We start from the raw sequence: 12,450 nt of genomic DNA, 5'->3' as shown, positions 1-12,450 counted from the left end.
AATATTATAGAATTTTACATCAATATAGAATTTAAATTCATTTTCTTCTTCTTTCTTTCTTTTTTTTGTGGGAAGAGGGAGACCAGGGATTAAATTCTGAAGCACTAATCTACTGAGCCACATCCACAGCCCTATTTTGTATTTTATTTAGAGTTCATGGCTCCACAAGGAAACACAAGAGAATTATAATTAAAGAAAGTGCATTAATATTCTTAAGGAACAGGTGAGACAGTCATTCTAATTTTATTAACAAATAATTATATAAGAAAAGTCAAATTGACTTCTAGAAATTTTTTCTCAAGGAGAAGAACGAAGTTTAGAATATTTATGTGACCTTGTTGTAAAAATCATAGTGCATCCATATCACCACTGGCACATTTTCTAGTAAAACAGAAATCAGAGAAAATAAAATAATTTGATATGCACTATATACCTAGAAATTTCTCACACACAACATATATATTAAAATATTATTATTCACATAGTGAATCACTGAGATAATGGAGTAGATTTCTTTCTCTCCTCTTGAACAAATGCCAAGGACACTAAAGTCAATACCACACTATAATTGCTCAAAGAGCTTCTGAATCAACTTTGTTACAAATATTATTTGGTACCTTAAACTTTTGTTGTATTTGTGTATGTGTTGCTCTTATATTTCTATTGTTTCTTCATTCATTCCTCGTTTATTTATTTCTTGATTTTTTTGCAGTGTTGGAGATAAAAACCTTAGCTTTGTTCTTTCTGTTGTCAGTCACTCAACAACTGAATTATATTCCAGTTCTATAGTTTTATTTAAATCATATTAATTTTATATAGCATATATGCAGACAAAATTAATTGTTTATTTAAAACTCACCAAATCTCTTATTAATTCTAACAATTTATATTAATATGCTTTATTTTTCAATCATGCATGTGTATTATATTCTCCAATGTATTAACATCATGAATTTAATTATGTAGTGGTACAGTCTTCTTTTCCTTTTGTTTTTTTTTTTAATTTTATCTCTTCATTTATATCTCTACACCATTTAAATATTGTTTTCTTCCTTAAATATGACTTGGGGCATTATTTTAGTAGTTACTTTTAAAGTTAATATTTGATATTTTAAATGTTAAGAAATTGAAATTGCTGCCATTGTACTCCCAAGTCAAAGATTTTTAAAAATTTTTAGTTCTCATCACCTTCAATTAGATTATTTTTACACATTTAACTACTATTTATCTTCTTAAAGTTCATAATTTTAGACATCATTTTCTTCTTCTTTCTCTTCTCAACCTCCTATCAAAATTATAATTTTTAATTTTTTTATTTGAATTGATTCTTTTTAGTTGTACATAACATTTGGATTTATTTTGAGAAATTAAAAATGCATAGAATATAACTTGCTATAATTTGGACTATAGTGCTTCTTTTTCCCCTTACCTCCTTGCTCTCCCTTTTCCCTTTCCTCTATTCTACTGATCTTTCTGCTATTATAGAGGTTTTTTTTTAATTTTTAACTAATATGTTGCAGATATACAGATATGTGAAAAATAATTCAAAATAAGGGTGGGAACATTTAACAAAAAATTCTGGGGAAACTGGAAATCCATATGCAGCAATATGAAATTAAATTCTCACCATGCACAAAACTCAACTCAAAGTGGACCAAGGATCTTTAAATTAGACCAGAAGAATAGAGGAAAAAAACCTTCATCATATTGGACTAGGTCCTAACTTCCTTAACAAAACTCCTAAAGTGCAAGAAATAAAATCAAGAATCAATAAATAGGATGGATTCAAGCTAAAAAGCTTCTTATCATTACAGGAAACAATCAATAATGTGAAGAAAGAGCTTACAGAGTGGAAGAAAATATTTTCCACATACACTTCATATAGAGCACTAATCTCCAGGTTATATAAAGAACTGGAAAAAATTAACACCAACCAACCAACCAACAAACAAACAACTAACCCAGTCAATGGACTAAAGAGCTGAACAGATAGTTTTTTAGTAGAGGATATACAATTGATCAACAAATATACAAAAAAAAAATGTTCAACATCTCTAGCAATTAGAGAAATGCAAATCAAAACTATTCTAAGATTTCATCTTATTCCACTCAGAATGGTAGTTATGCAGAATACAAACAACAATAAGGGTTAGTGAGGATGTAGGGGAAAAGGGTCAACTCATACATTGCTGGTGGGACTTAAGTATGGAAAGCAGTATGGAGATTCCTTGGAAAACTAAGAATAGAAACACCATTTGACCCAGGTAGCCCATTTCTCCAACTATACCCAAAACACTGAAAATCAGCACACCACAGTGATGCAGCCACGTAAGTGTTTACAGAAACTAAATTCACAATAGCTAAACTGTAGAACCAACCTAGATGTCTTTCAATAGGTGAACAGATAAAAAAAATGTGGTAGTATATATACAATGGAATATTATTAAGCATTAAAGGAAAATAAAATTATGGCATTTTCAGGTAAATGAACTGAATTTGAGAATACCATGATAAGTAAAACAGTCAAAGACATAAAATCAAAGGGCAAATTATAAGTGGATGCTGATCCTCAATGGGTGGCAGGATGAGAAGAATAGAGGAACTTTTTAATATTTATTTTTAGTTGTAGTTGGACACAATAACTTTATTTTATTTATTTACTTTTGTGTAGTGCTGAGGAAAGAATCCAGGGCCTCACATGTGCTAGGTGACTGCTCTACAGCTAAGCCACAACCCCAGTCCACATGTTTACACTTTTTAATGATTAAATTATCATATCCATCACGGCCAACACTTATTTCTTTGTGATGACAATATTCAACATCCTCTCTTCAATCTATTAAAATATACAACTAATTACTGTGAACTCTAGTAATAAACTACAATATGTCATCAAACTTGGATTTAACTTAGTTTTCACTGATCATATGAATTACAAGTTTACTGATTTGCAAAATTTTTTTATCCTCGTTATTAAAATTAATTTTAAGATCAGTGGATCTATGTAGAGAACTATTTTCTTTCAGCTTTAAGTTATGATTCCATATATTTTATCTTAAATCACTGCTTTTGGGAAACCTCATATCAAATGTTAAGGGTTTTTTGTAGTTAATCTTTCTTTCGCCCTGATTTATTGTAATAAAATTATGTAAATAGTTATATTCTATTAAATAATTTATTTAACTATAGTTTCATTATGGATTCCTATACAAAATATTTATTTTCTAGTGTTTTTTAGTTATGATTTCATACCTTTTATATGGCTAGAAAATTTTCACCTGACACACTTCCCTCTCTGTCCTTTTCAGTCCCTAGCCCTTCTCATTTTACTGTTCTTTCATATTTCTAACATTATTGTTTCTCCAAATGCTATTCTATTTAATGCTTTTAAATATATCTTTATTGTAGAAAAAAAATTACTCATTTATGCAAAGCTGGTGCTTTGTTTACTAATTGATTTTGTTTCTGAATTAATTTTAAATTTAGAGTCATATTTTTTTCCTCTTCCCATCATCATAATTTGTTCTATTTGCATAGTTTATCAATAAATTTCTTCATTTTTGTCCTGCAAGGTTACTTTACATAGTCCTGACAATAAATGGCCATGAGAATTACAGGCACCCACCACGTTCTATTTATTAGTTGCATTGCTTTCCATACATAAAACTTGCTTTATTTTGTGTCTGATGAATTATATTTGATCCTATTTAAGTGAACTTATAATTTGATAATATGTAAGTATCAGTATCAAGGATTTTTTTTCTTAATTAAGAGAAGTCTTCCACTTATTTCCGAAAAACACAAGACACATTAGTAACCAGCAAAAAATTAATTTCTTGGCATGGGTATAGTTTTTTCAATAAATAATGTAAATTCATGAACAAATTAGTTCTTTCTTGGTTGAAGGTCTGCAGAGAAATTTGAGAAGGATATACGTGACATAGAAGAAAGTTTTCTACAAATGTATGAAAAATATAATCTGAAGCTGTTTGTCTATGAAAATCTAGGCACTTCTGGCCTGCTGTCTTTCCAGATGGCACTAGGAAAATCAAGGTAGGTAACTCATGGAATTTTGTATTGTGTTGCATTTTTCATTCATCATTATTACCACCTAGAGTAAGCCAAGTGTTGGAAATAGCTAGGTGGTACTGTTTTGGTCATGCTTTAATAGGTCTGTAATCAAGGTTGTTTAGGCATCCGTGTGTTGATACTGTCTCCTCTACCTCCAAACAGCAGACTAGAATATGTAGACAAGGTTTGTAGGTGAAAGTCAGGTGAAATGTTCCTTGTATCTCATGCAATGGTGCTTAACAGACTCCTAGTGAAGGATATTGATATTTTCAATACAGATAATAAATACCAGGATGCATTACCAAAAGAAGGGATTTTAATGATGGGATAATATGACCTAGGCCACTGGTATGCTTGGGTTATAAATTTCCATAGATTCCAGAAATCCTACCAATTTGCTTAAGAGAAAGCTGGAAGAATTAATGCAGTCCTGAAAGCAAAATAATTTTTCTATTGGAAAAAAGAAAAAGAAAAAGAATTGGGCACAAGAAAAAGTATGGTGACTGGGATTGTGTCTCAGTGGTAAATGCTTGCGTAGCATGTGTGAGGCCCTGGGTTCAATTCTCAGCACTACATATAAATAAACAAAATAAACCTTCATTGACAATATATTATATATATATATATATATATATATATATATATATATATATATATATATATATATATATGTCTCTGTGTGTGTTTGTGTGTGCATGTGTGTGTGTATGTGTGTGTTAAAAAAAGGGGGGCTGGGGATGTGGCTCAAGTGGTAGCGCGCTCGCCTGGCATGCGAGCGGCCCGGGTTCGATCCTCAGCACCACATACAAACAAAGATGTTGTATCCGCTGATAACTAAAAAAAAATAAATAACTAAATATTAAAAATTCTCTCTCTCTCTCTGTCTCTCTCTCTGTCTGTCTCTCTCTCTCTCTCTCTCTCTCTCTCTCTCTCTCTCCTCTCTCACTCTCTCTTTAAAAAAAAAAGGAAAAAAAATGGGATAGAAGACAAGAAAAAAGGGCATGTGACTTCAGAGAAACATAGTATACTGGCAAAATATCCAGAAAGGAGGACAAAAGTGTCCTTCTGGAAAAATTATGGTAATGATTAATCATAGTAAAAGAAAAACCACTAAGAAAGATTGTACGGTTTACAGGGATCCAATGTATTTTCACTGTTGAGTCTCTGTCCAGGGAATTTTAGCACTGAGAAGGGGGAGAAAAAGTAAAACCACTGTCACCATAATAAAGCCTAACAGTTGTGTGAGGAGACACAAACTCAACAAAAAGAAGCACGTCCTAGGTGCATGTATCACTGCACATATGGTGCAACATTACGTTGTGTAAAACCAGAAAAATGAAAAGTTGCACTTCAATTTTGTCCAATGAATCAAAATGCATTCTGCTGTCATATATACCTAATTAGTTTAAATAAATTAATAAAAAAGAAGTGCTGGGAAATGTAAAGAGGGAGAAAAAAATATTAAATGTAAGTTTTCAAACTTTATTGATTAAATTGTGACCGGCACAACTGGAAATTGGCCAAAAGCTCTAGAGCATGTTTTTTAACTCACTAGTTTTGGATGATCCCAGAGCTCACTGGCATTATAAATCTAACATGACAAATGTAAATATTCTGCAAGTCATTAAATGATGTAAACCTAACATAGAGAGTTATATGATACTGTTTTTAAAAAGAAGGATGTCCTTCTATTACAAATGGAAATTTGTCATGTGTACATGAAATATTATTTCTCAAAAACTGAATATGTTTCCTCAAAGTTAAGAATATCTAAAAAAAAAAAACAGAGCGAGAGGGAGACTTAAATCTATTCATCATGTGTGGAAAGACAAAGTTTGAATGAGAAAATATTTTAAATAGTTTTTTTGATCCCTCTTCCTTGGGATTTTGATAATTAGGGGTTTAACTGAAAGGACAAGTTGTTTTCCTCATCAGAAACATGTAACTGAAACATTATCATAGAGGTCATCAACAGTTCTCAAAATCAGATTTGAGAGCTGAATGTGCGGAGCAAGTATTTATTTTTCTTTCTTTCTTTTTTTAAAAAATTTTCACTTTAAAAATGCTATGCTGAAACATTCATAAGTGTGGTATTCATATACAAATACAGAGAATAGTCATGCAAAACTATGTTTTTCAAATTTTATTGTGCATTTCAAACTAAATAGTGTAATGATTGCTGAAGAATAAATAAAATTGCCTGAAAATTGATAGATAATTCAGGAATGATATGCCCATTTCTTAATGTTCTTATATATTTGTGAAGTTTCCCTCAATTTTTCTTTGGAATATTTATTTCCAAAATTACTCTGATTAACATACTACTCTAAGCCATCTCTCCATTTTTTACAAAATTCTCTTAGTCACACACATAATAATCCCTCTTTTAGAGATGAAGAATCAAAACTGAGAAACTAAAGATTTATTTGTGATGTTGTATTTGTGATAGAAGAATAAAGCTATAAACATAGTTTACCTGTATTGACCAGACTCTATAACCTTTTAAACTTTTCCTAAAAATAATTCCTGAAATACCAATGTATAGATTCATTTTGAAGCACTATATAACTATATAGTAAAAATATGAAATATTTTCCACAAAGGAGAACTAAATATAAATTTCACCCACAAAAGCATTGTGTTTATCAACTTTTTGTGTCATTATGACGAAAAACCTGAGAAAATCAACATACAGGATGAGAGATTTCTTTTGACTCTTCTTTCAGACATTGTAGTCCATGGTCTCTTGTTCCTGTGTCATTAGACTTTGGGTGTGAAAGAACCTCATGGCAAGGAGTGAGAAAGCAGAGAGAGAGCAAAGGGCCAGGGTCCCAATATATGCTTCAAGGACACATTCCAAAGGATCTACTTCCTCCAACTGGAACTCTCAATAGCACCATTAGATGTCGACACTGTCCATACTGTGATAAGGAAGAATAAAATACTTTTCTTATACAAAGAGAGAAAAAAAAGTAAGGATATTAAGTATTGAAATCACTAAATAGGGTATTCCTGTTGTGTATGTATATGTAGTTGAAATATGTTATTTAGATATAACATGTATTCTGTTAATGACATTTAAAACATTAAGTTTTATAAGAAATGAGAAAATTTGGCCATTGTATGTACTAACTAGTTGAAGGATATTATATCATGTTTACAGGAAAATGAACTTGATTTTCTGATAGGCTGTGAATTAATTTATACAGTAATATAAGTGATATGTGTTAGCTGACATATCATGTGCTGCCTTGATTTGTAAATGCATGCCATTTACATGTATAAAAAAATTTATGCACTTTTTATGTTTGTGCATAAATATTTTTGTGAATTTGTAAGACACATTATCTACTCTCAAATTAGCATTTTACTGAGAAGCCTTCAACATTTTTGTTTTTAGGCAATTATATTATGACTTCATTAACTTTGTTTCTATATCCTTAAATGATATCAATGATTATTTAATGTAGATTTGCCATAAGACTAATGCTTGTGTTTGGTTCATACTTCTTCCATGGCACTATAATCACAGATGGATAAAACTGCAAAATTTTATAGGACTTTTAATAGCAAAATTAATGCAAGCTACAAATAAGTGGCTATTGAACTATTCATCTCTATTTATGGAAGAAAATGTTCACAAATCTGTTAACATTTCAAAATCTCAGATTCCAAGTGATTCTGAAGCTCAAAACCAAAACAGTGCATTATTTACATTCATAATTTGCTTGCTTTTGAAGAAAATGACATCTGTGCAATATTTTTCTTCCCAAAAGATGTTAATTTTGACATAAACTGAATTAGAACTAAGAGAGCTACTGTGGAATATAACTGCTCTCATGAGATATACAGTACACTAAATATAAGATTATATGTAGATTTTTTTCTAGTAGATTTACTGTTACTAAATATAGATCAATGTTTTATACTAAAAATAGGTGTTAATTTCATACTAAATTTCTTGCAATAATTTGTAATTTTTAGCTTAAAATGGTATAGTTCCTTTTGCTTTTTGTTGTTAATGCTGTTAATTCTGTTTCAATAGGAATAGAGATTCATGTGTCTTTCACCATAATCAGGATTCAGAAAAATTCCCTAACTGAAAATATTCCCTCATGGAGGTCCATTTTAGGAAAGACCTCCTGTCATATCGAGGCTCTGTCAACAGGTCATCTCTGTATAATTGTTAGTGTTGGAATCATATATCTAACCTTTTAAGATTAACTTATTTACTTAGCATTACATAACTTATAGGTCATCTTTTTTGTCATTGACTATGTTTATTTTTTGTTTCTTTTGATTACTGAATAGTGTTCCATTAAATGTCTTGAAAGACATTTAGCTTATTACTAATTTTTGGTGATTACATGATAAAAGTTCAATAAACATACATGTACGTGTTTTCTTGTGAGACATTATATTTGTTTCTCTAGTTGGCATTGTTGAGTCCTAGGGTAAGTACATGTGAAATTTGTAAGAAACAATAGACTGATTTCCGAATTGTTTTTATCCTTTTCTATGCCGGTCAAAAGTATGATTTTGATTTGTTCTATATCCTTGCCATAATTTGGAAATATTTTATATTTTTACCTTTTTATTATGTTTTAGCCATTCTAGTAGGTATATTATAGTGTCTCATTGTGGATTTAAGTTGCTTTTCCTGGAAAACTAAGAAATCTGTGTAATTTTGTGGCTATTTTTTATGTTTTATATTTGTACTTTTATGTCATTCATGTACTTACATCATGTACTAAGCATTAATTTTCTTTACTGAAGTGCCTGCTTAAGCTTTGGCTCATATTTTCATTGTATCTTCATTTCCTATTAATGACTTTTGAGGTTTTTTTACGTTCTGAATACAAGTCCCTTCCTTAATATGACACATGCAAATGTCTTTACCAGCCTGTAGTTTGTTCTTTTATTTAGCGTTTTTGTTATATTGTACATGTATATCAAGAAAGATGGAAAATATATAGTTAATAAAGTTATAATCCATTTTTTTCTATATTTAAGTGTTTTATTCATGTGAATCCTAGTGCTGAAAGATACTATTTCTTAGGAATTATTGTGTAGGTTAAAATTTTGCCTTTAGTTTAGAATCTATGTGGCCAAAAGTTAATTGACTTAATGTCTTTTAACCTTAGCTAACAATATACAAAACAGAAAAATAATAGTAATTCTGTGGCAAAATTATAACACTAATGTAATCATTTATGAAAAAGCACTTAGCATAAAGCCTAACCTATAATAATACCTTTAGGATTTAAATATTTATTATTAGTGAACTCTAAAATAATAAGTGTAAGATAAACTTGATTGTTTTAAACTATACCTCATATTTTAAAATATTTCTATGATTTCAAGTATTTTTTCTGTTGTTACATATTTATTTCACTTCCCTTCACTACATATCATATTCCAATATAAAATGTTTTCTTCTGTATCCCATGCATTCATTAAATTTCAGTCACAATATATCAAATGGATTTTACAGATACAACTTTGTGTACAGTATCATTAGAAATATAAAATGAGAATACAAAATCCACTTCATTTATTTGACAGTTCTTTTTACAGGTTAAACTCATCTAATATTATTTTTTTAAATTCTGTTAATGCTATTACTCCTAACTTCTCCAATTCAAACAGGAATTCCCCTTACTCCATATTTTTATATAGATGCTTCATATATGAGCAGTAAAACATTTATTCCATGAAATAATTCTTAGTTTTCCAAAGTGGGGGCAGATACTCCATTTCAGATTTTCTCAGAATTAAAAGGAAGATTGATTTTTGTGAAAAGAAGATTCTTCCTCATATTCTGGTATTCTCTCTACTGAAGAATTTTATATATATGATTTATATTTATATATGTAACTATATATATAATTTTGAAATCACATCTGTTAAAGAATAACCCAAATAGGTATGAAGAGGCGGAGCCAATGAGCAGACCAAACTCAACTTACCATAATATGAGTCATCTTATGTTGAGTTTTCACAGCAAATATTACCTGTAAACAAGTCTCTATGAGAGATAAAAATGGGCACACCTTTTACTACCATCTTAGTCTCTGCCGGGGACTCTGATAAAATCATGGCTATAGCTCACAAGCAGAAGAGGATTTTGAAAGCCCTAAGCACTGAAGACATTGAACTAATTGAAGTTTTGAGTTGGATGGAAAGCCTGTTCAGAATGGATTGTCCCCAGTAGCAATTCTAATTCTCCATTTGAGCCAGAGTAAGAAAAGAAGTAAGGTCAAATTTTTAGAATTTTTAGTCAACTGTTCTACATAACATCAAAGGCCTATGTTAATAATACTTTAAATCCATTTATTACCAAATTGAGTTATCATTATTAACTCATAGTTTTTGATGATTCAGAATGTTATAAAAATAAACTATATAATACTCTGAAATATGAATTAGCAAGAGTTATGTTTGTATATTCTGAAAAAATTCTATATAATCACAAAGCACTGTTTAAGAATATCTCCAATATATAAGTTCATGTATTTTCAATTCCTTTTCTTGTGATTCTATGTGATCAAGGAAAAAATCTTTAACAAATATCAAATAAGTCTACTTCTTTAAGAAACATGGGTCAGAAACAAAGGAAATAAAAAGCCCTACATATTAAAAGTTTTATAATTCTAATAGTAATCCAATGTAAGTAATTTTTAAGAATCTATTTGGCAAGGTATTTATTAATCACTAATATGTATATATGTAAGATGTATATGTATGTGTGTGTATATATACATGTATGATTTGAATATATATGTATACATATATAGATTTCCACCATAAAATTAAGTAATATTTTAGTCATTGTTTCAAAAAAAAAAAAACTAAATATCAATAAAGAATCATGCTGCTCTTTATAAATTTTAAGTTGGTAACTTTGGAAATACTCCTGAGTTTTAAGCTAGATGAACTCTTTTAAATATCCAGTTTTAACATTGAAATACTCATGATATGTAAGTACTTATTTGTTAAAACAAAATTATTCATGAATAATAATCATAATAAAGTCTACAATACTGTACAAACTGGAAGATATTGGAAATAAAGAAAATCTATTATAGAAATTCTCTATTGGCTCAATAGAGTAGAGAAAGTGGACCAGGGAGGCAGGAGAGGAGAAAAAGGAGAAGTCAGGGGAAATGAAATGGAGCAATTATATTTTATGCATGTATGAATGTGTCACAGTGAACAGCCCCTCACATGTAGTTATCATCTAATCTTCTCCTTTTTGCTACATTTTAATGTTTAATTGTTTCAGTGAAAAAATGATACAATTAAGATTCCATTTTCAATAGCAACAAAAAGATTATTTTAACACAATAAGGGCAAAATTTATAGCTTAAAAACTATTTCAATGATTCTGAAAGAAATTAATAAAAAATCAAAATAAATGGATAACATGTTTTTCTTATAAAAATTGAAATTAAAAATTCTTTGTATTTCAAAAGATGCCACTTTGAAAATGAAAAGATAACTTGGAAGAGTCAAAATTGTCAAGACAGCAATCTGAACAAATTGCCTTCTCAACACATTACCTATTATGCCCCACAGACAATTTTGAAACTATTAACAAATTTTTCTGTAAATTTCTGTAGATGTACATTTGAAATATAAAGTCACTATAATCAACATAGTACAGTTCTGTGAAATAATAGGTATATATAGTAAATCAAACAAATTAGGAGTACAAAAAAAAAAATTACATTAATGGATACCCGACTGTGAAAACAATAGGGAAAGGATATCTTCAAAACTATTGTTGAAAAAATTAGACATCCATATTAAAGAAAAAATAATGTAGACACTTGCCACCATATTAAAACAACTCAAAAATACTCATATGTTTGATTATAAAATCTGAAAAAATGTCTAAAAGGATTAATTGGATAAAAGTTTATGACTATGATTATATGAAACTTTCTTAGACAAATTACCAAAAGCATAATGCTTAAAACAACAAAAAATTAAAATATTTTTAAATTTAAAATTCTTTGTACTTCAAAAAATACCATTGTGAAAATAAAGAGGTATGACACAGATTAAGATAAAATATTTATTATTCAGATTCCTTATAAAATAATTATATTTATAATAAGTAAGTAGTGATTATAATTCAATGGTGGAATATTTAACCAAGTAAATTAAAAATGGTCAAAATGTTAGGACAGATATTTCACATTTAGGTAGTTTTACCTAAACAGACATTTACACATAAATAAAATTAATTATATTTTTAACGCTTACTTTTCTAATCTACATCATTGGTTTTTAATAAAGTACATTTCCTGACTTTTTAGAAACCAAGTGTCCAGAATTCAAATTTGCATATGAAGAATCTTCTTATAGGACATA

The sequence above is a fragment of the Callospermophilus lateralis genome, unplaced genomic scaffold (genome assembly GCF_048772815.1).
Source record: "Callospermophilus lateralis isolate mCalLat2 unplaced genomic scaffold, mCalLat2.hap1 Scaffold_221, whole genome shotgun sequence".
Taxonomy (NCBI): Eukaryota; Metazoa; Chordata; class Mammalia; order Rodentia; family Sciuridae; genus Callospermophilus; species Callospermophilus lateralis.
The sequence above is the reverse complement of the archived record's forward strand: the minus strand, read 5'-3'. Positions refer to the sequence as shown.